Source organism: Tenrec ecaudatus, chromosome 9, assembly GCF_050624435.1.
Source record: "Tenrec ecaudatus isolate mTenEca1 chromosome 9, mTenEca1.hap1, whole genome shotgun sequence".
NCBI classification, from domain to species: domain Eukaryota; kingdom Metazoa; phylum Chordata; class Mammalia; order Afrosoricida; family Tenrecidae; genus Tenrec; species Tenrec ecaudatus.
Window position 1 is genome coordinate 65,481,514 of NC_134538.1, and position 24,737 is coordinate 65,506,250.

General features: G+C 39.6%; 1 pseudogene; it reads left to right on the plus strand.

Moving 5' to 3' along the window:
* The first annotated feature begins 20,986 nt into the window (after positions 1 to 20,986).
* LOC142455997 (peroxiredoxin-2-like) lies at positions 20,987 to 24,113 on the plus strand (annotated as a pseudogene).
* Positions 24,114 to 24,737: the final 624 nt, after the last annotated feature.

Here is a 24,737-nt window from a genome sequence, read left to right on the forward strand (position 1 = left end):
GATCGTGTTACTTTCGGTCACTTGAGGATCTCAGGGGTGTGGGTGTGATGAGCGAGAGAAAGAGGGGAGAAAGAAAGAAAGAGAAGGAAGGAAAAAATGAGATCCTGGGCACAAAACCAGTTAGTTAATTCACTCGGACTTTTACTTTTCAAATAATTGTCTAGCTAAATCCTTAATCCTTGGCCAAGTGGCTCCCTAAGGGCATATTAACTCATTATTTTATCTTTTAAAGATTCATCATCAAAATAATCATTTCTAAAGTTACAAAACCTTTCAGTCAGTCTTTGCCTGCTCTGTTACATTGGATAACCTGACTACTTTGTCCTCATAATGATTCAGCCATGGTTTATTTTCTGTGTGTTAAATGTTCATGCTCAAAACCCCCAAACAAACACACTAAAAGCAGGCAAATGATTCCCCATTTTCTTTTTATGGAATATAGAGATTCCTTATATTCCCTATCATAGAGTTGACAGAAGCAGAAACAATGCTTGTTTGTTTTATTCTTTTCCAGATAGGTTTAAAACTATGACCGTTTTTGATACCTTGCTTTCTCTGTGGAGGAAAAATATGCACTTCACTAATTTTGTGCTAAAATTAAAGAGCTACATGGCACAATCAATGACACAAACTAATAATTTCAATATATACTAAAAGACAGAAAACTTGGGAGAAGTCCTGTGGTGAATGGTAGGAAGATGCGTTCAAAGGACCTTCTTTGGAGAAGGAGAGCCGTCACATTTTCATTTCATTGAGGAGCTGAGGTGGGACTAACTAAAGCTTTCCCCGTTTCTTAAAAAAATTATACTTATTTATAATTATGTACATAGTCTAACATCAACATGTCATTGTTTATTGTGCAGTGTATGCATATTCTTCCATTACTTTTCATTCCTCCCCCTTCCGCAAACATTTTGAATCCCTTGCCAATGCTTGTTCATAGATGTAGATGCATGTACAGATCATAGAGGAGAAAAAGTGGTTTGTGTATTTGATAGCATTGGTTGATCAAGGTTTTCTACAATTTTCCCAGAGTCCTGCAGAAAGTGTTCTAAAGCAGAATGACAATATTTGCACCGTAGACCACTAGAAAGTTTCCCAGTACTATTTGCTTTTGCTTAATTTCATTAAATCACTAGCTAATTCAGAAAACATTTACTGAAAAGCCAGTGTATGCACTGGGCTCTAGATAATCAGGGGTAAATAATAATAACAGTAGCAATCAGACAGTCTTCTGAGGAAATTCTGTTACATGGAAAAGACTGCCGTGGAAGCAGCCAAATTCAACCAGTGTGATGAGGAACTGCGATAAACATAAACTCGTACGTGATGGGTGCTCAACAAAGAGAGGAAAATTCTTTTTCTTGATAGGTTAGTTTGGGGAAGTATGGAAAATTGATTGCCAGTTAAAGGTGTTAGTTATCGAAATAGTGACTGCCTCTTTCTAATAGGGTCCAGAATGGTCAGATGTGAATCGCATGTGTTTTCTTTTGGAAATTTGCATTTTCGCATTTCCCTAGACCACACATAGGTGGGAACTACATAGTTATAAAGTGGGAGCCTTATCACATTAGGCAAGAGTCAGAAGGGAGGGAGAGAAGAGGACCAAGAATCACCGAAGGGAAAAAATATGACGTGGAAAAGCATCTCAGAAGAGAAACACCACAAACCACCTGTAGATTCTTTGGAAGTGATCTAAGCGTTAGGCATCACAATTATAATGAGAGGAAGCGCTGTTGGACATTAGAGGGGAAGTATGTAGGGGCTTTTTAAAGTGTGTGGAAACACGGAATGAAAAGATAATGGAATTTATCCACGAAACTCCTGAAGTCCTCCTCGTATCGGCTCAGCCCCCCAATACTGCACAAGAGCCGAGCACTGTCTGCAATGGCTGTAGGGAAGAAAGTTTAGTGCCAAGTATTGTGTCTGATAAAATCTGTTATGAATTCTCTCCATCTCAACATTATACTAACACACAGGGGTTCATGTTCAAAGGGATCCAAGGGAAACACGTTAACCTACTCCCACAAATAAATGGGAGTTGTGTGTCTGAAATTCCTCAAAGCACTGAAAAACTTAGTCCTCTTTAATGTCATTATAAATTTTAACCATTTGAAACCAATTTATAACAGACATTAAAGTATTCTTGTCTACAGTAGAGTTGGCACACAGCACTTTCCATGTTAAACATTTCCAACAAGCCCCCCGTTCACAAGGCTTCCTTGTGTTAGGGATCCTTCAGAGCTTGTCTTTTACTGGTTCCTTTGCACAAAGGTTATTCTGCAATTGCAGTTTACCGCTAATCTCGGGATCCCCTCCAGGCTCCCAGAAATTCACTGTTTCAGGAAATTATGCTTTAGAAAAGAAGAGGTTTGCTTCTCATGTCGCCTTAGATAAGACAGATGGAAGCTTTCATTTCAGATATGTTGTTGGTTGCCTACAAATGTGCAGAGCACTAAAATGAACCCATTTTCATTAGTCTGAGAACACCCCCAAATTTATTTTCTATTGCTACGTCTCCTTCCGCTTCCTTCTTTTTCTTCTTTCCTTCCTCTTTTCCCTCCTTTCTTTCTCCATCCTTCTCTCCTTCCCATTTTTTCTTTTTATTTTTTTTCTGTCCTGGCTTTGTTATCCTTTCTCGTTCCCCTCTCAGCACCACACTACACAGTCCAATACTCATACTCACAGAAAATACTCACCACCATGGAGCAATGTAGCGATGAGAGACTTTAAAGAGTTTATAGAAAAATATACTTAAACGATAGTGTATATTTTCTATCAACTTTTTGAAGCCTCTCATATTTTCCTTGAACAACTAAACATGTACATGGAGAACTACTGGATCAGTCTTTTATCCTCTTATGGAATTTACTGAAATGATACATTATGTGTAACCCAAGCCAAAGAAACATGTGAAAAGAAAATAGGACGATGATATAGATATGGGCTTTACAGATAGAATATGAAATACTCATATGTTCTAAGAATATTTTCTTCATCCAAATACGGGAGATAAATGGAATTTTACCATCTGAGATTTCACGAAGTAAGATATATTATTCTATTAACAATTACTCATGGGGGTTTATGATTCCAAAAGCTGTTCTTGATACTTGCCTAGCACTCAATTCAATTTTGCTTTCTTTGAATTAGACTTTTTACTTTAAAATTATTTTTTTACAAAAATGAATATATTCTGGTCGAAGTGAAATGACATGTTCAAAATCACAGAACTACAACAGCTAAAAATTAACTCCCACTAAGTGGACTAAAGGACAGTCCCTTCCTTGTATATGTTTCTTCAAGGCTTCAAGGACATTTGGTGCTGTGTTGGTTGGTGTTCTCTACCGGCTACAAGGCTATTTGGAAAACAGGAATAGTTCCTTTCACCTTCTAGGAAAGTGATTCCTCTGTCCACACCACCTCAAAGTCAACAAGAAAACACCTGGTCCCCTCAAGACAAGAACACATCGTTCTAACAAATTGGCATTCTGTGATGCTCACCCCCACCCGCTACACGATCGCTGAAGACAAAGTGGGTGCATAAGCAATGTGGTGAAGACAGAGGATGGTGCACAGCTATTAAAAGATTTAGTGTCGAGGAGCTGATGCCAGAGGCTTCAGTGGAGAGCAAATGTATTGAGAATGATGAGGGCAATGAATGTACTTTACACAATCGATGTATGTATGGATTGTGATAAGAGTTGTATGAGCCCCTAATAAAACAATTAAAAAATAAATAAAAGATTTCATTTCCAGGGTCTTAAAAGTTTGAAGTTAAATAAGCGGCCATCCAACAGTAAAACAACAAACCCACATGGGAGAAGCACACCAGCTGGTGTGAGCATGAGGTATTGAGACTGGACAATGGACATCAGAAAATTCACAACAAACAGTAAACAAACAAACAAAAATGCATTTGTGAGAATGGAGAGGAGTTGGAGAGGAGACCCAGAGTCCATCTATGGGCAATGGAGCACCCCCACAGAGGGGTTGCAGGGAGGGGATGAGTCAATCAGGGTGCAGTAGAGCACTAATGGGTCACGCAGTATACCTCTGTTTCCTGGAGAGCTCCTCACCCCCCGCTATCGTGACCTTAGTGTCACCCCCCAAACTAGACTAGAGGGGAGCATGTACATAGGCATAGGCAAGAGATAAAACTCATAACACATGGAACCCAGGGACAGGAATGGGAATAGAGATACCAAAAGGGTAGGGGGAAGTTGGGGCACGGCACGGGGGATGGGCAATTGCAATGAATAGCACATAACCACAACCCCCCAGTCAGGGGGATGAATAACAGAAACCAGCAGGGAAGGGAGACTGCGGTTTGTTGGAGTGAGATTTGAAAATAATCAACAATCTATCGGGGGCCAAGAAGGTGGGGTGGGGAGGGAAAAAAGGAGGAGCTGATCCCAAGGGCTCAATGGAAAGTAAATGTCTAGAAAAGAACGATGGAATATATGTACGAATATGTCAGATACAATTGATGGATGGTATGTAACAGTTGTAAGAGCCCCCAGTAAAATGAAGGGGAAAAAGAAGAAGAAAGGAAAAAAATAGGCTTTGCTGACAGGATGAAGTAAATGTGCCAGAAATCAGAAATGAGAATCAGAAAGAAAACAGAATACTGCTCATGGGTTGATTTATTTCATCTAGAAACTTGCCCTATCTCTAGACTACATGTCCTGTGTGATAATACATTTTATTGTGTAAATCAACTTGATTTAAGGTCTACTGAATGATCTTTATTGTGCTCTTGCAGAGCCTGTACCTGGACCGAGAGGCACTCATCTGAACAGAACAAGGGAAGACTACGTGGTTTAAAATCTGGAAAGGGATGCACTAGGTTAGAGTCCTCTCACCATACTTATTTAATCTGCATGCTGAGAAATTATCTGAGAAGCTGGATTTTATGAAAAATGTGATATCAGGATTGAAGGAAGGTTTGTAAGCAGCCTGCAACATGTAGATGACATAACCTTGCTTGCTGAAAGTGAAGAAGACTTGAAGTACTTGCTAATAAAGATCAAAGAGTGAAGCTTTCAGTCTGAATTACAACTCAATGTAAAGAAAAACAAAACCCTCAAAACTGAGCCAATAGATAGCATCACAATAAAGGGGGAAAGGTTGAATTTGTCTAGGATTTCATCTTTGCTTGGATCTAAAATCAATGCTCATGGAGGCACCAGTCAAGAAATCCAGGGATGCATTGCATTGAATAAGTCTGCTGCAGGACACCTCTTCAAAGTGCCGCTTCTCTGCTAGATGGCCACACAAGCCTTTAAGACCCTGGATGCTATCTCTTTTGATAGCCGGGCACCATCAGTTTTCTTCACCACATTTGCTTATGCACCCGCTTTGTCTTCCGCGATTGTGCCAGGAGGGTGAGTATCACAGAATGCCAGGTTGTTAGATTAAAGTGTTCTTGCATTGAGGGAGGGCTTGAGCAGAGGTCCAAAGTCCATCCACTACCTCAGGGTATTGTCATATAAATATATGTACCTAGGCCAATACCTCTGTTTTTATGAATGCATTTACATAGGTACACACCTATGTATTATACACACCTATGCTTATACATCTAGGTCTTTGTTTCCTAGGTCTTTCCTCTCTTCTTTTTACCTTCCTCCTGCCCACTATCATGCTTGCCCATCTTCTCCCTCTTAATATTTCCACTCAGCTGGTTTGCTGTTGCTCCAACACCCTCAGGACTTCCACATTCTCCTCATTGTTGATTTTAATTCCGTAGTTGTTCCCTGTCTATGGTGTTGTTTGCTTACTGCTCCCTTCCCCAATCTCCTCCTTTCTCCAAGTCCCTCTGGAGTCTTCAGTCCTGTTGCTCAGTCCTTGAGTTTGCACACCAAGCACACCAGCCTGTGTGATCATGAAGTGTCCACGGGATCATAACAAAAATCAGAAGACCCCAAACAGACAAACAAACAAAAAATATATTGTTGAGAATGATGGGGTTGGAGTAGAGACCCAAAACCCATCTGCAGACAATGGGACATGCCCTCACAGAAGGGTCACAAGGAAGGGATGAGCCTACCAGGGCGCAGTAAATCACTGATGAAACACACAATATTCCTCTGGTTCCTTTAGGCTTCCTCATCCCCACTATCATAACCCCAGTCCTGCCTTTCACTGAGGGCTAGACCAAAGCATATTCATCGGTACAGATAAGAGATAGGAGCTCACAACACATGGAACCCAGGAACAGGTATTGGAGTAGCAATACCAGGAGGGTAGAGGGAAGGTGGGGAGAGGAGTAGAGGAAGGGGGAACCAATCACAGTGATTGACACATAATACCCTGTCCCCCAGGGGGGAAGAACAATAGACGTCATGGGGGAAGGGAGATAGTGGTCCATGTAAAATATGAAAGTAATAATAATTTATCATTTATCAGGGGGTCATGAGGGCTGGGGGGAAGGGTGAGGGAAAAAGGAGGACCTGATACCAAGGGCTCAATAAAAAGTAAATGTTTAGAAAATAATGATGGCAACATATGTACAAATATGCTTGGTACAATTGATGTATGGCTTGTTGTAAGAGCTATAAGAGTGTCCAATAAAATGGTCTTTTAATTTAAAAAAAATCTTTAAATAATGCCGTTGAAATAAAAGTGTTAAAGAGCAAGGATGTCACTTTGAGGACTAAGGTGCACCTGACCCTAGCCATGGCAATTTTAATGGTCTCATCTGCACATCTCCCCAAGCTGTAGCCCCAGCACTGTCCTCTGAAGTGCATTCTTCTGTGGGGGTGGGGGTGGTGTTCACATAGTTGTGGTTGAGGCCAGCCCCAAAGAGCTCTCTATTGGTTCCCTGGTACATGCGGTATGCTGTATTCACGTCTTGCCACACTGGGTTGAAGCCTGGAGAGAAACTGGATTTTATTAAGAAGAATGCAGCAACAGAATCGAAAGGGAAAAAGGAAGAACTGGCGGCAGGCTTGTGAGCAAGCTGTGATATGCAGATGACACAACCAAGTTTGCTGAAAGTGAGGACTCTGTCTTGAAGCATTGCTTATGAAGATCAAGTTTGCGGCCTTCCGTATGGATTACAATTCAAAGTAAAGAAGACCCAAATTCTCACAACTTGACATCTCACATCATGATAAGTGGCCAAAGATTAAATTTGTCAAGAATTCATTTTGCTTGAATCCCAAATCAATGCTCATGGAATCAATGGTCATGAGATCAAAGGACACATTGAAGTGGGAAAATGTGCACAAGACCTCTGTAGAGTATTTTAAAGCATGGGTGTTACTTGGAGGACTAAAGTGTGTCTAATCCAAGCCATGGTAGAGTCACCTCATATGTGTGTGAAAGTTGCACATTGAATAAGAAAAACTGAAGAAGATTTGATACATTTGAATTATGTTACTGGCAAAGAATATTGAAGGTACCATGGATTTCCAAAAATGCAAACAAATCTGTCTTGGAAGAAGTACAAGCAGAATGCTTTTTAGAAGCAAGGATGGAGAGGTGTAGTCTCCTAGACTTTGGGCATGTTGTCAGGGAGACCAGTCTCTGGAGAAGGATGCCGTGCTTGGTAAAGCAGAGGGGCAGGGGAAAAGAGGAAGGCTCTCAACAAGATGGATTGACATGGCAACCACAACAATAAGCTCAAGTATGGGCAAATTTGTGAGGAAGGTGTGGGACCAGACAGTGTTTTGTTCTGTGGTATATAGGTTTGCTATGAGTCAGAACCAACTCAAGCACCCAACAATAACAACGTTGTGCTGGGTGCTTTTCTGCATTCTAGTGATGTGGCAGTAAATAAAGCATCATAATAAATTCAGAGGGTCCAGAGTGCGCTAAAAGAGCCTTGGAGGCAAAGTGGATAAAGCACTCAGCTAGCTGCTAATCAGAAGTTTGTGGTTTGACCCTCTCTGTAGAGAACTGATGTGGCCGTCTGCTTCTAGAAAGAGTGTAGTAGTATCGTTTTTGAAATCCTATGGGGCAGTTCTACTTTGTCCTAAATGGTTGTCATGAGTTAGGTTCAAACCACTGGAAACAGGTTTGGGATTTGTTTTTTGCTTTCTAGTTCAGAGGAAGTTTGCAGAAAGTAAGTAAATAAATTGACTCTCAAATTGTAATAAATACTATGGAGAATATAAAGCAGTCTGTGAACAGGGTCTCGTCAATGAAGGCTGTCAAGGAAGCCATAGTAGTTTGGACAGGCTTTTTAAGGTCACCCTGCTGGCCATGAGGACAGTCATTTGGAAGTTTGAGACTAGCCATGGGCCTCTTTCAATATCCAGGCACAAAGAGAGCTTTCTGAATCGTGGTGAAAGTGGGGAGATGAAGAGAAATTGGAGCCTTTTGTATATGTTTCCAGGCTAGACCAACAGATTTCATGAAGGTTAGTTTTGAAAGGCCTATTAAACATCCACAAGAAATTTTTAAAAAAAGCAACAATATGCATTTTTAATATAAGTGGGAATCCAAATATCAGCTGCTTGTTTTCCCAGTAGGGCAAACGTGAAATTCAGATCATCCAGGTAAGTAGGTCAAGGTATCAGGAACAGAATCACACAACTTCTTGGGAGAAGGGAACAAGTGAACTATAATCAATGGAAGGAAGGTCGTAGGATGCCTAGTGGGGCTTAATCAAGGGCAATGTAGCAGCAAGGAATTACTAAACCCGAAAAAAGGCCAAACATAATGGTGGGGCAAGAGGAAACTAAAAGGAAATAGAGGAAAGAACCAGGAAACAAAGGACATTTATAGAGGCCTAAATATAGGCATGTATATATGTAAATATATATATATGTAAAACTAGAGGGGAATAGAACTAGATACTCATATCTATATGTTAAGAATTAAGGTTGCAGATGGACATTGGGCCTAGATTCAAGTACTCCTTTAACACAAGAACACTTTGTTCTAACAATTTGGGATTCTGAGATGCTCACTTTCTCAACATAATCACTGAAAACAAAATGGGTACATAAGCAAATGTGGTGAAGAAAGCTGATGGTGCCCGACTATCCAAAGATCTAGGGTCTTAAAGGCTTGAAGATAAATACGTGGCCATCTAGCTCAGAAGCAACAAAACCCACATGGAAGAAGCACACCAGCCTGCGTGATGATGAAGTATAGATGGGATCAAGTATCAGGCATCTAAGACACAGAACAAAACCATACCCAAGGTGAATTGGTCGGGTGGAGGCGGGGGGTCATGGAGTGGAGACCCAAAGCCCATCTGCAGACAATTGGACATCCCCTCACAGAGGGGTCACAGGGAAGAGATGAGCCAGTGAAGGCGCAGTATAGCACTGATGAAACACACAACTTCCCTCTAGCTCTTTGGTGCTTCCTTCACCCCACTATCATGACATCAATTCTACCTTACAAATAGAATTAGACCAGAACATGCACACTGCACATGATGAAGAATACAGCTTTCCCCCAGATCCTGAATGCTTCCTCCCCCCCAACTACCATGATCTGAATTCTACCTTGCAAGTCTGGGTAGAACAGAGGTTGTACACTGGTGCAGATAGGAGCTGGAGGCACAGGGAATCCAGGGTGGATGATACCTTCAGGACCAGGGGTGTGAGGGGCGATACTGGGAGGGTAGAGGGTGAGTGCGTTGGAAAGGGGGAACCGATTACAAGGATCTACATGTGACCTCCTCTCTGGGGGACAGACAACAGAGAAGGGGGTGAAGGAAGATGCTGGATAGGGCAAGATATTACCAAGGGCTCATGAGGGAGGGGGGAGCGGGGAGGGAGGGGAAAAAAAAGAGGACCTGATGCAAAGGGCTTAAGTGGAGAGCAAATGCTTTGAAAATGATTGGGGCAAGGATTGTACAGATGTGCTTTATACAATTGATGTATGTACATGTATGGATTGTGATAAGAGTTGTATGAGCCCCTAATAAAATGTAAAAAAAAAAAAAGAAAAGAAAGTATCCTGGACAAACTTGTTTGGGAGGAAGTACAACCAGAATGCTCCTTAGAAATGAGGATGTCTTGATTGCATCTTACATACTTTGGACATATTGTCAGGAGAAATCAGTCCCTGGGGGAAAAAAAACACACTATTCTTGGTAAAGTGCAGGGTCAGCAAATAAGAGGAAGACTGGAAAGGAGTGAACTGCCGCTCTGGCTGCAGCAATAGGTTAAACACAGACATGGCTGTGAGCGTGGTGCAGGATTGGGGAGTGTTTCTTCATTGTACGTAGGGTCGCTGTGAGGCAGAACCAACCTGGGGACATGTAACAAGAGGCACATTGTGGGTGCTTAGTACATATTTTCTGAATGAAGGTATAAGTCAATGACAAGTTTGGTAGGAACCTTTAGATATTAAAGTTTTATTGCTACATTTATTGTGAAACATCCCCTGCTTAATGTTTAACTTCTAATTCTTTATGGAAATTTTATGTAAAGCTGTAATTAATTTTTATGCAGCTAATTCTGTCTCTTCCTAGAAAGCCTTTCCTGACAAAACATCTGTTAAGGACGACACACCTATATTTTCTAGATGTGTTCAATGCTTCAGATTTTGCGCTTACTAATTTTAGAATTCATAGCTTATAGGAGTTGCAGATCTAGAAACTAATTTGTAAACAGCACTTTTCATATATATTAATTAATTCTTTCCATCCTTATTGATTTATGGACTTATTTTATATGTCTAGATCTTTTTATTAGTAGAATGTTGTTGTAATTGGGTGCCATTGAGTCTTCCCCAACTAGTAGCAACCCCATATATAGTAGAAGGAAATGCTGCCCAGTTCTGCACGAGTCTCATCATCACTGCTGCATTTGAGGGCCTTGTCGCAGATACTAGGACATTCCTGCTCCTTTTGCTGGTCTCCTCCTTTACCACGCATGAAGACTTTCTCCAGGGGTTTGTCTCTCTGAGTAACATATCCAAAATAAATATCAGACAGGTCCATCAGACTCATTTTTTTTCATCAGACTCATTTTTAAGGAGAATTCTGGCTGTATTTTCATCAAGACAGATTTGTTTGTTTTTCTAGTAGTTCATGCTATCCATATCTTTAGTATATTGTCTAAATCATGGTCGTTTTATATGATTTTATACTGGGTGGGAAAATCATTCACAACTATTTATTCAAATTTCTTTATGTATGCTTTCCTTAATTTTTAAACTAAATGTATAGTTCTATGAACAAAGTTCTAAAATCATACTATTAAATCTTGAATGAAAATGTATTAACTGGAGAAATAGTGAGCATATTCCAGTAGTCAATATTCTATTAAAAGAAGGTATTTTCCCCTTACATAAATTAAAATCATATTTAAAAATCTATCATACAAATTTAACAGTGTTCTTTAAGTGATTTCTTTTCACATTTCTTGTTAAAAGTATTACAACTTTTATTATTATCATTATGATGTTCATAAATCTTTTATCAATATACCTTATAAGTAATAAGAATTTAATAGCATATTGTAATTACTTTCATAGTATTTAAAAAATTATAAAATCAATGCATTTTATTATATGAAATTTAATTTATAGAAAAGCAGAGGAAGTAAAATTAACATCTATTACAACTGTCTTACACTGAATTCTCGAGAGAAGCAAAACTAATGAAATGTGTACTTAAATATATTTATATACAGGGAGAAATTTTTCAAAGAAAGTGTTCACCCTCTTGTTAGCAAGTCCTAAATCTGTGGGTCAGGAGTTAGGCTGGAGGCTTCTCCTGACTCATGTAGTTGCAGAGCTGACAAACCCCAAGTTAGTTATCAGATGTAAACTTGTTGTCTGTGGTAGTTACATAATCTGGTGTCATTTTGAGGATTAAAAGTGTAGGGGTGGAGTCTAACCTGTCAATCAGGATATAGCCAATGAGACCTCTGTGTGGGCATGGCCTTCTGCTGAGGATTCTGGGAACTCCTGTATTCCTCCCTGGCGGCAAGAGACACACTCTCTGTTCACTCCCTACCAGACATCCCTGTTGAAAAGACACATGGATAGAGGCTAATGGCAATCAGAGTTTCAGAGCTGAAGGAACCATGTGGAGACCCCTGCCAGGGCTGAGATGCTTACAACACCACTGGATCTACAAGACTTCCACCCATTGGCCTGTGATCTTCCTGCATTTGATGTTGTTGCATGTGTTTCATGAGTCTGAAGAGGACTTTATGGGGTGGTATTGGACATAGGGGCTAATATTGGACTGATGGACTTTATCTGGGCTGGGCTGGGATGTTTTCTCAATATTCATTTGCTCTTGAATATAAGTCTCTTTCTTATACATATGAGTGTCTATGGATTTGTTTCTCTAGTCAACCTAGACTAACACACTGACTCACAGGGTTATAGGAGCTAGTGATCTCCAATATCTGCAGGTTGGCTAGTAGTCCTGTTGGCTGACATCCAAAATATCAAAGATAAAAAGATAATTAATTGAGATTAAAAGACAGCATGAAATTTTAATGAAAATCCATAAATAATGGATTCAGGACACAGTTTCAAGTAAACTGTTTTCAACTGATGACATGAAAATGAGAATCATGGTCTTAACAAGTTGATACATAATCCTAATATTAGCCTTACTTTCTAGAGCTATAACTATTACAATATGGTATTGATGTTGTTAGGTGCTATTGGTATACAATCAATATAACTGCAAAGTACTGAGATTTGTTTTTATTTTGTAACTGATTTCATAGCATTTTTAGAATATGAAAGCAATGCATTTCATTATATGAAATTTAACATATAGAAAATGAGTTCATTGTTGCAGCTGCAGTGTCAATCCGTCTCCTTGAGGGCCTTCTGATGACCCTCTATGAAACCAAGCATGATGTCCTTCTCCAGGGACTGGTCTCTCCTGACAACGTGTCCAAAGTATGGAAGACAGAGTCTCACCATCCATCCCTCTAAGGCACATTTGGGCTGGACTTCTTCCAAAACAGATTAGTTTGTCCTTTTAGCAATTCTTAGTATGTTCAATATTCCTCTCCAGTACTATAACTCAAATGCATTGTTTCTTCTGTCTTCCTTATTCAGTGTCCATAGCTTTCACATGCAGATGAGGCCATTGAGAATACCATGACTTCAATCAGGCATAGCTTAGTCCTTCAATTGCTTCAAGAAAAGCCATTGAAAATCATTGCTTTTCAATACTCTAGAGAGTTATTGAGTAACAAATTTACCTAATGCAACTCATCTTCTGATCCCTTGACTGTGCCTCCATAAGCACTGACTGTGAGTCCACTCAGGACAGGTTCTGCATCGGCACAAGGAAGTAGTCTGGTATTCTCAGGCTTCTCTAGTTTGCTATGATCCACACAGTCTAATGACTTTGCATACTAAATAAAAGCACAAGTAAATATCTTTCTGGTAGTCTCTGCTTTGAACCAAGATCTATGTAACATCATCAACTATACCCCTTGTTCGAAGTTCTCCTCCGAATCTGGTCTGAGCCTCTGGCAGTTGTCTGTCACTGTAGTGTTGCAATCTTTTTTGGAAGATCTTCAGCAAAATTTTACTTGCATGTGATATCAATGCTACTGTGCTATAACTTGAGCATTCCCTTGGGTCACCTTTTTTTTTTTCTTGAAATGGGTACAAATATGGATCTCTTCCAGTCAGTTGGTCAGGTAGATGAAGGAGTGTTTCCAGTGCTTCATCAGCTTGTTGCAACATTTGATTGGTATTCCATTAATTCCTAGAGCCTTGTGTTTGGCTAATGCTTTCAACACAGCTCGAACTTCTCCCTTCAGCACTATTGATCCTCGTTCATATGCGACTTCCTGAAATGGTTGAAAGTAAACACTTCTTTTTGGTACAGCGACTCTGTATTCTTTGCATCTTATTTGGATGTTTCCTGTATCATTCAATATTTTTCCCAGAGAATATTGAAATATTACATTTAAAAAAATTTCTTTTTTGAGTTCTTTCAGTTTAAGGGATGCTTCCATTTTGGTTTCCTAATTCTAGATCTTTGGCAGATTTCACTATAATATTTGACTTTGCCTCTCGGGTTGCCCTTTGACACTTTCTATTAAGCTCTTTGATTTTATAATTTCTTTCATTTGATTTAGCTACTCTAAGATTAAAAGCAATTTTCAGAGTCTCTTCTGACATCTGCTTCGATCTTTTCTTTCTTTCTAGCCTTTTTGATGACCATGTGCTTTCTTCATGAATCCTGTTCTTGATGCCCTCCCACAACTCCTCAGCGCTTCTGTCATTGGTACGCAATACATCAAATGCGTTCTTGAGATGTTCTCAAAATTCAGGTGGGATAAAGGCAACGCAATATTTGGGCTCTCATGGACTTGTCTTAATATTCTTTGACTTTAAGTTGTCCTTACATAAGAGAAATTGATGGTCTGTTTTGCAGTCAGCCCCTGGCCTGATTGTAGCTGCCGATATTGAGCTGCTTCATGATTTCTTCCCTCAGATGTAGTTAATTTGAATTCTCTGGATTCTACCTGGAGAAGTCCACGTGTGTAATTTTGTTTTTTTCTTGAAGTATTTTCTATGTATAAGTCATTGGTTTTGTAAAATTCTATCATGTGATATGCAGCTTCATTTCTATCACTAAGACCATATTTTCCTTTTTTCAACACTAGCTTTGTGGTTGGTGTGCAAATTTGAATAATAGTTGTAAGTTTTGGATTTCATTGAAGGGGGATAGACATAATCCTATTACAGACGCATTGTACTTCATGATGGAGTTTTCAATGTCCTTTTTGACGATGAATGCCATGCCATTCCACTTGATTGTGTCATTCCAGGCACAGTAAATAATATGATTTTCTGATTCGTAATGACCAAGCAGTCCATTTCAGCTCACTACTTTCTGGGAAATCAATCTTTATGCATTCCATTTCATTTTTACAGTTCCAATTTTCCTAGATTCATATTTCCACATTCCATGTTCTGATAGCTAACAAAGCTTTGCAGCCATTTCTTCTTATCTTGAGTTGGGCCCATCAGCTCATGTACTTTCAGCTCTACTATACTTAAAGAAAATAAGTTGTCTTGGGTCCTAAAATTTTGGAAAAAGTTAATCTGACAAATGAGCTAAAATAAATAAAATGAAGGTTACATAGTGAACTAAAAATAATACCTTAGTCAACATGAAATAAACTGTTTTATGGCTATTATTTTAAAGTAGAAATTTACTTACAGAAGATTGTACAGTGGTGCTCTTAAACTCTCAGTTATCTTAAAGGCTTGACCATGAACAAGAGGCATCTAGCAGGGAAGTAACAAAGCACACATGGAAGAAGCGTGCCAGCAAGTGTGATCACGAGATGCTGATGGGAGTAGGCATCTGAAGGTCAAAATAAGCAATCACATTGATTTGAAAGAACACAGGCAAAGTGAAGACCCAGAGTCCACCTGTAAGACAACTGGACAGTCCCTCACAGAAGGACCACATGGAAGGGACAATATATCCAGGGTGCACATAACTATCCTCTATTTCTTTAAAATTCCCTCCTTCCACTATTATGGTCTTAGATTTTACCTCACTAATCTTGCTAGACCTGCATATGTACGTTGGTACAATTAAGGTCTTTGATACATGAAATCCAAGATCATTAACAACTCAGATACAGTAATGGGAGTAATGATTCCCTGAGGGCATGGAAAGAGGGGAGAGAACAGGAGAGAAGGCATTACTGATAGCAACGTTGACTGTATAACCCCACTCAAGGGGAAAAAACATCAGAATTTTAGGTCAATAGGAACATTGGAAGAGATAAGTTATAGCAAAAACTATAATAATAATATATATTAAGGGTTCAGGGGGCGGTAGGGTGGGGGATGGAGGGGATAAAGGGGAACTGATATGAAGTTCAAGAAGAAAGAAAGTGTATTGAAAATAATAATTGCAGTAATTGTACAGCTCTGCTTGATCTGATGGACCTGTGGATTATAATTATATTTGTAAGAGCTCCTAATAGGGTCTTTTTGAAAAATATGATATACACACACAAAAATTAAATTTTTACAGGGTCACTATGAGTCAGAATCAACTTCACAGTGGATAAGTTTTCTTAATTATAAAAACAAAAGATTGCCACTTTACACACACACACACACACACACACACATTTCTGCCCTCAAACACTGAATAATACTACGCAATGGCTTTCTTGCCATCCTTCCACAGCTAATGAGCACAATTTTACACACTAATCTCATCATTCAGGCAATCATGCTAAATCAAAGAACTTTTATCTTAGTGCCAGAATGGGACCCACAGTTCAGGTTCTCTCTGTGTGTTTCTTGCTTGCTTGCTTGTGTGATTTTACCTGTCCTCTTTATATTTTTCATATGTTTTGATTTTATTCTAATGATCCTTTAATGGATATTGAACTTTATTTTTTTTAAATCATTGGATTTCATACTCTGATAGTAAATTGAGACAATCTATTATGCATTAGTAAAAGGATTTGTATTAGCAAAGGAAAGGAAATGAAAAAAAGGAGTATTTCTGAATGATACACTATTCAAGAAAATGTATATCTTCAGGAATATTCACAAACATTCAGTTAGGAACTCATGTTGATGCAATTAAGAGGAAAGAAAGGAAATAATGGATATTATTCTAAGAATGCACTTGAGGCCATTTAGCCAAAGGATAGCTTAGTAAACACAATTGTGACTAATGGCTTTGATTACTCTCACATATTATGATTTACTTGGTAAAATAAAAAACACCAAACAACAAAACAAAGTGTGTATTAAATGATTGATTTATATATTTATTGTAGGCAGAATAATTGTCTCCCCAAAATTAGCCACATCCTCTGGGATGATTAAATTTGTTATATAACACGGGAAAGGAGATTAAGGTTGAAGAGGGAATTAAGGTGCTAATCAGTTTACTCTAAAACAAGGAAATACACTGGTTTATCTAGGCGTGCACCATATAATCACAAAGGTGTCTCCATATGGCAGAGGGGACTGGAAAAGGTTGTCAGCATCACATAGATTTGAAGATACTACACTGTTGGCTTTGATAGTGGAGAAGGGGCTATTAGCCAACAAAGGCAGATAGCTACTTAACTCAAGAAAACCCTGAAAGTCAAGGCCATCAAGTTAATCCTGATTCATGTAAGGAAATGAAGGACAGGGTAGAAGTGCCCTTTTGGGTGTCTGAGACTTTAACTCTTTATGAGGATTAGAAAGCTTTGTCTTTCTTTCGAGGAGTAACAGTGCTTTTGAACTGCTGTCCTTCTGGTTAGCAGCCCAGCACTTTGCCCACTATGCCAACAGGGCTAGATAATCTCTAGAAAGGAGAGAAAGAAACAAGGAAACAGGTTTTCTCCTAGAGGCCTTAGCCCTGCCAAATGCCTTGATTTTAGTACAAAGAGACCTAGTTCCGTCTTCAGGCCTCCGGAACTACAAGGCAGGAGAGGCACTAAGCTTGTGGTAATTTGCTGTAACAACATTAGGAAACAAATACCATCAGTGGAGCAAAGCTAGGCCTAGGTACTGATTGTGAAAGAGGAGTTAGGACAAATGAATCAAATAATAATTGAGACTATTTTCCAAAAAAAGAAAAGATACACTCATTTCAGCACATATCCCAAAGAAGAAAAGGATGTACTTCATGATTTAGATAGTGGAATTTCTGAAAGTGTATGGAAGGGCTTTCATTACTCCAGGACATAAAGTTTTGAAAGGAAATATAACTTTAGAAGTTTGGAAAGTTCTCAAAAGATGCAATTATGACTGTATAATCCTATAGATTGAATTGTATGAAGCTACAGAAGGCGTGCTTATCAAATATGTAGATGGCATGAAGCTTGGCAAGAGAAGGAACACATTGTATGTCAGAACCAGAATTGAAACAAGAAAAAAAAATTCTTGTCAGTCTGGAGCAATGGGATGAGCCTCTAAAAAGATCGGAGTTAACAGGGATTAACATACGATCCTGTACTTGGGTCCGACAGACCAACTGCCCAAATGCAGTAGGGAACGGTCTAGCTCAGCAGCATGTCATGAAGGGGCTGTTGAGTTTCAATCAACAAAAAAGTTAAAGAGATATTATGATGCTATCATAGAAATGTTCAAATAGTTCCAAATTATTTTCCATCGCTGTGCCTGGTCAGATCATATGAGGGAATCATCTGTTTTTGGGTCTGTTATGACAAAGATCTCAGCAGCTCAGAAGTTCTTGATACTAAGTTAGAGAAAAGAGCTGAAGACACTGAGCTTTCACAGTGGCTGCTAACCCACCATGGGTTGCTGGGGCGGGGGGGTGGAGAGGGAGAGGGGGGGGGGGGAGGAGAGGTGGGAGTCATCAGGTTTTGTAAAAAGGTACAGTCATGGAAACCCCCTGGGGCAGTTTTAATCCGTCCTGTCCGGTCACTCTGAAGTAGAATTGACTGGACAGCAGTGTGTTTGCTTTGCTTTGGTTTTATTTTGAAAAAGAGACAATTTCAAATTAACAGCCAAAGAGGGATGATAGTCCTCTTCGAGTCTTTTAGCAGAGAGTAAAACTAGGTGGACTGAATGGAGGCGCTGGAAGACAGCTTTATAATTAATATTAGGACATTTTGAAGTAACCTAAAGCTGCTTCTAAAGTCAGCTCTCCAGCAGGAGAGGCATTTCACACATAAAACACAAATTGATGGGAAATGCTATAAAATGCAATGGAACAGTAAAAAAAAACAAAACAAAACAAAAAACCAAGCAAACACATAAGCCTCTGACGTGCTTAAAGCCTTATAGTAAGAAGCAATTATGATATCAGACTTATTTCAATTAATTTTTACAGGGCTAAGATTTAGGGTTGCTCTGGAGTGGAACTGAGTCTCTGCCCCAGGGTTGTTGGTTGTCGAGGCGGATGTACTGTGCATATCTAACTTGTTAATCAGCTGTTATAATAAGCCCTAAATACCACACTGAAAACCTTTCTAGTAGATCATTGAAAACCATAAAGTCTAGTGAATTTTGAAAGATTTGCTTAGTCGTGTGTGGCTCTTGTTTTTGATACTTACTGTGAAAAAGGAGATTTTGAACTCAAAGGGAGCCAAGTCCTTAGAATAGCTGAATAAAATCTTGCTGTTTAATTATAGAGGAAAACAAGCTAGTTAAATGACAAGTATTCCCTACCATTGTAATGGTAAATAATTCTCCCAGCCATGCCAAATTCTGATTCCAGAATCCCTAGCACTGCCCCTTTCATCCAATAAATGGTTAAAAGTTCTCCTATGTGAACTTCTCAGTCACCAGTGCGCACCAGCAAGGCTTGCAGGGCTTTCCAAAGCTAGTGCTTCCTAGGGAAAACCGAAGACTCTCAGATCTACAAACCTTCTCCCACGTTCAAACAGCCTGTTAGTTCTGAGTCACGACTTTTATCTCTTTTCTTTCGGCTCTACTCTTTTTATTCTACTACTCTATACATTAATCACTAAAAGTTTCTCATGGTCCAAGTGAATCTATGTGGGAATCTTTTCTTCCAAAATTGAAAGCAAAAGAAGAAAAGGGGACGTTAGAGAAAGAGGAAGTGTTATGAGTTTGATTCAAGGTCTTCCTTGGGAAGGGCTCAGCTCAACTCACTTTGAAAGTATAGATGGAAACTTTAGAGATTCAGTGAGCAGGGCGATAGCTTGCAAGAGTGAGAACATCGCTGACAGAAGAGAAAGACAATTTAAATGATTGCTTTGTCAGCAAACGAGTCTTCTCTTAACTTTGGATGTCTTCTCTCTCTTCTCCAATGCCCAACTCTATTCTTCCCTTTCAATTTTCATCCCTATAATTGGCCTTTCTCTGAGGTTATTCCAATTATTTGTACCAAGATACTTTACCTGCATTGTCACTTCATCATCACAATATAAATAAAGAAGTATTGCTACTTGGGTCCTAGTTGTACATGCACAGGTTTATGCCAAAGAAAATATCGGTAAATATATCTTGATGCACATTGGATAGCTACAGACAAGTACTGTCAGTGAAATCCTTGTGTTAGTCTTGATAGCATGCCTTGCAAAAAACAAAGGTCTATCAAATAATGCCTTCCTAGGAGATCTGTTGGGGCAGTGAAATTCAAGGCAACGATGTCAATTCAGAACAACATGGTGACTGATGTCTTAAATTCCACAGTGTACTTATTTTGAAAATGTTTGAAGGAAAAAGGAAAGTGCACTATTGAGGAAAAAGGCTAGGAAATTTGTACACAGTAATACACCTCATTCTTCAAGGGTAGCAGGACTGTCCTATGAGAATTTCCTTGGAAACTTTACCCTCGTCCACTTTAGAGCCCTGGCCGTACCCTTTAGATTTCTCTTCGCTTCCCAAACTCAAAAAGCATTTTAAAGGAGTACGATTTGAAATCCTCAAGGCTGCTCTTACCACCTGGTGTAAATAGAAGTGTACATATTTCTTTGAGGAAAGATTAGAGAGATGGGAACACTGCCTCCAGAAGTGTACAGACCCAGATGGAGGATATGTTCAGAAGCGAGAGCTTCATATTTTGATATTTTTGTTTAATAAAGGTTGTATGATTTGTAGCAACATTTTAGACTTATTCTATAGATGCATGTATGAGACATATATATGTACATATGATCTAAGGAAATCTGCATGCTACTCTATTTTGAAAAATTCCTGGGCTCACAGTATGCATATCTTCCTATCTAGGACAGGGACTCCAAATCTCTCCCTCTATCTTTCGGTGCTTTAAGAAAAAGGAATATGTTTTCCTTAAACACAGCACTTTCAACTACTTTTTTGAGTTATCAGCTTAAAACAGATGGGGCTCTTTGTTAGAATGGCTTTGCTATGTTGAGGCACCTCGGAGGCATGGGGGCTAAACAGTGGGCTGCTCACCGAGAGATCAGCAGTTCGATGCGCCCCCCAGCAGGACAAAGAGGAGCTGATCTTTCAGAAACAATCTGTGGCAGTGTCTGTTTGTTTGACGGGGGCGCAATTTATTTATCTATGAAATCAATAGTAAAAATAGAAAATTATATAAAGAATGATTTCCTCAATAAAAATTATAAAAATATTAGCAGCAAATATAAACATGGTCAAAGCTTCTATGATCGTAAAACCCAAACCGTTAAAATCAATAGGAATTTTGCCCATGGTTTTAAAATGTAAGTTGAGATACAGTAATTAGTATGAACCTTCTAGCCATAACTCCGTATGTGCTGTTTCATAATTCTGGACTCTGGCTGTAATCTCATTTTGGTGGCTGTGCTCTGCTCCTGACAGGATTAGGGAAGGAATTAAGACCGGACCTTAGCAGAGGAAGGAACACTGATGGTAGAGTGGTTACTCATTGGGCTGCGAACTGAGAGGCTAGCAGTTCAAAGCCACGTCATTCTCAAGGGTGAAGGGGAGGTGTTCGACCCTTTTGGGGAGCTGCAGTCTCTGCAGCCCCCGGGGGAAGTTCTACAGACATGGAGGGACACCACTAGTCAAAATGGACTTGGGGGTAGGGAGTTTGGTTTGAGTTCTAGTAGAGAATGTAAAACAAGTCACACCCTTTGTTTCCATCTACTTTACTGGAGAGTGTGACCCAGACACCGTTGTTTGTTTCCTTGAGGGTACAGCCAGCTAAAAGACAAACCATGCCTCCATCAATGCCATCCCTCAGTGTCTAAGTCATCTGGGATACAGAGAAAGTAGCAGTGCCCTTTGGACAGTGCACATCCAAGTTCACTGCCTGAAGTGGCAGAGGCTGCCCATATCCCATCCACCACCAGAGACGGTAGCACGGAGGCTCAGAGGAATTACATGGAGACTGTGGGGGACCTTCACCTCCTTTGGCTCAAGACCATGGGCTCTGTGAGACAGAGCAACCAGTGGGCTGAATTCCTGACCCACAGAGGCAGAAGAGGCTGAGAACTAGAGAGAGACTTTTTGTTGGCTGTGGAAAGTCTCTGCTTCTGTAGATCAACTGCATCTTTACTGTTTACTGACTCTGATTCGTGGTCACCTATTCAATTCTGCAATAAATCTCCTCAACTGTGAATATTTACTCTAAGTTCTGTGTGACCATTGCCACAAAGAATTCAATGATTCTTTGCAATAACCCAGCATAAATGTAAGGTGTCATGGAAAGAAGATTAGTGTCAAAATATGTAAAGACGGATCGACCCGGGGGCGCAGGTCTGACCCCTGCCTGGGGGCACCAAGGAAGCCAGAAAAGATGAGCTATGTCCACCTCCACTACTGTTTACTGCTTTGTACACTGTTTCCCAAGAACGATTTTAAAACGTAATGCAATGGCAGAAGATGATTCCAATAGGATTTTAGATGATATTTGATAGTTCATTAACTATCATCTGGGAAAAATTAACTGCCTATGGGTATATATGAAAAGCTTTTTCAGTACAGAAAGATCTTTGTCTAACTCAGCCTTGTTAACTATTTTGTATATTATATATATGTGTATATTTTGAGATCCTTTAAATTCTTGTTTGTTTTAGATGACTTGGTAGGTTAAAATCACAGAGGTTTATTAAAAATATAATGGTCTATTTTGGTCCTCTGCCAATTCCTCATAGATCTCACAGATTCTGCTTCATATCTATTTGACTCTATGATATATGTAGCACGTAAAGTTTCATCACTTATTGTGAATTTTATCCTTTTACAAATAAGACTTTTATGTGTTCTATTTAATGATTTCTTACATTGCTGACATAAAATATTTTAATACATATCTGAATTATTTAGATAATTGATTTCTAGATTTCTATTTTATATTTTAAAATTCAGATTCTTGAAGCAGTGCAGTCTTTCCTTTCCAAGTGTTTGTGTCTCAGGTTAATGAAGAATAAAGAGCATAGACTTCCCCACATACATGTCTCCAACGTCTTCATCCGTTGGCCTATTGAGTGCTTCAGCTACATATTTGCAAATTTTGGTATTCGAATTCTTGAATTTGTTTGAAGTTCACTACTATATTATTCAAATATGAATGAGATTGTCTTTTTCATTTTATAATGAATTGATACTATTAACTCACTGACGTCGAGTCAATGCTGACTCATAGTGACGCCCTGTAACTATTGACAGTGGTAGACAGCCCAGTCTTTCTCCCACGGAGCTGCTGGTGGATTCAAACTGCCAGCCATGTGATCACAGCCCCATGTGTAGCTACTACATCACCAGGGCACCTCGTGAGTTCATATAGTTTACAGATATATGATTCACTCCTAAGCAGGTTTCTTTCTTCATTAGTGCTTAGAATAAATATGTTCTTAGATGAGCTTATTAATTACAGGGCATTCTACTGTTTAGCTTGTTAGTTTGGGCCTTTATCTGTCATGAAATCTTTTCTTCCGTGTAGCCTTGGGGTGTTTTCCAATTTTCTTTTAAGATGTTAAAGTAGATATTTTTTCCCTGTATTTATTTATTTGCAAATACATATACCTGAAAAGTACTGTTATCATAAATCCTCATAATTTTTATCTGTAAACAGTATATTTGAATTATTTTTTCACATATTCAGGTTTTTGTGTCCTTTTATCATTATTATTTTATTATATCCTTTTATTATTATTTATACTTCTTTAAATATTACATATAGCAACTTATTTTCTACAAGTTGCAAAATACTGCTTTGAAATAAACTCTTTCCAAAGCCATAGGAATTCGGTACATATGGAAAAATAGAAATGTATTTCTTATAGTGCTAGAGTGGTGGACGGCGCCTTCAAGGAGGGAAGTACGCGGAGCTCTTTTTCCACCCGCTGGACTTCACCTTCGTGTGCCCCACGGAGACCATTGCTTTCAGCAAGCATGCCGATGGCTTCCGAAAGCTGGGCTGCGAGGTTCTGGGAATCTCCGTGGACTCTCAGTTCACCCACCTGGCTTGAATCACCACTCCCCGGAAGGAGGCAGGCTTGGGTCCCCTGGTGGCTGATGTGACTAGAAGCTCGTCCCATGACTATGGTGTGCTGAAGGAAGATGAAGGCATCGCCTACAGGGGCCTCTTTATCAACATGGCAAGAGTGTCCACGGTCAGATCACGGCCAGTGACTTGCCTGTGGGGCGCTCTGTGGACGAGGCTCTCAGGCTGGTCCAGTACATGGATGAACACGGGGAAGGAAGTGTGTTCCGCTGGCTGGAAGCCAGGCAGTGACACAATCAAGCCCAATGTGGACGACAGCAAGGAATACTTCTCCAAGCACAACTAGACCTGCCAACAGGGGACACGTTTGGGTCTTCATTTCCCACCTGTGCTGACCCAGGAAAGGCCAGCCTGCGTCCTTGAAACTCCCTCATCTGGGACCTTGGAGGACTGGGCTAAGGTCTTCTCATGCCTCTGGTAGCTAATGAATGGTGACCCTTCCCCTACTCTTCCAGATGTCCACCCACCAGGGCACAGGCCTAAGGTGACCAATAAAGTATTAGGAACAGGTAAGAAAAATAAATCAGGTAATAGCTTGCTCCCCAGGATTCATTTTTCGAAGCTCCACCAGATCATTTTTATAATGACACTAGTCACTCATTTGATGTATGCCAAAATTCTATTGAGAAGAACTGATCTCTTAAACATTGCACTAAAGTAAAAGCGCAGTTTCTTCAAGGTTTGTCAAAATCGCCTGAGTAGCTACTCTTTACGAGGAAGATCTAGTGCCATCACATCACATTCATTAGCAAGTCAGAAGCACTTGATTGGATCTTAGGACTAAAAGTGTCAAAAATTGATGACTGAATTGGTTGTGCCAAGGCCAATGGCAAGGCAAAGTCTATCGAGGATGCAGGTGCGGCATGAATAAGGGAATGGACGCTGCTCACTGCCATCCTGCTACTGTCAT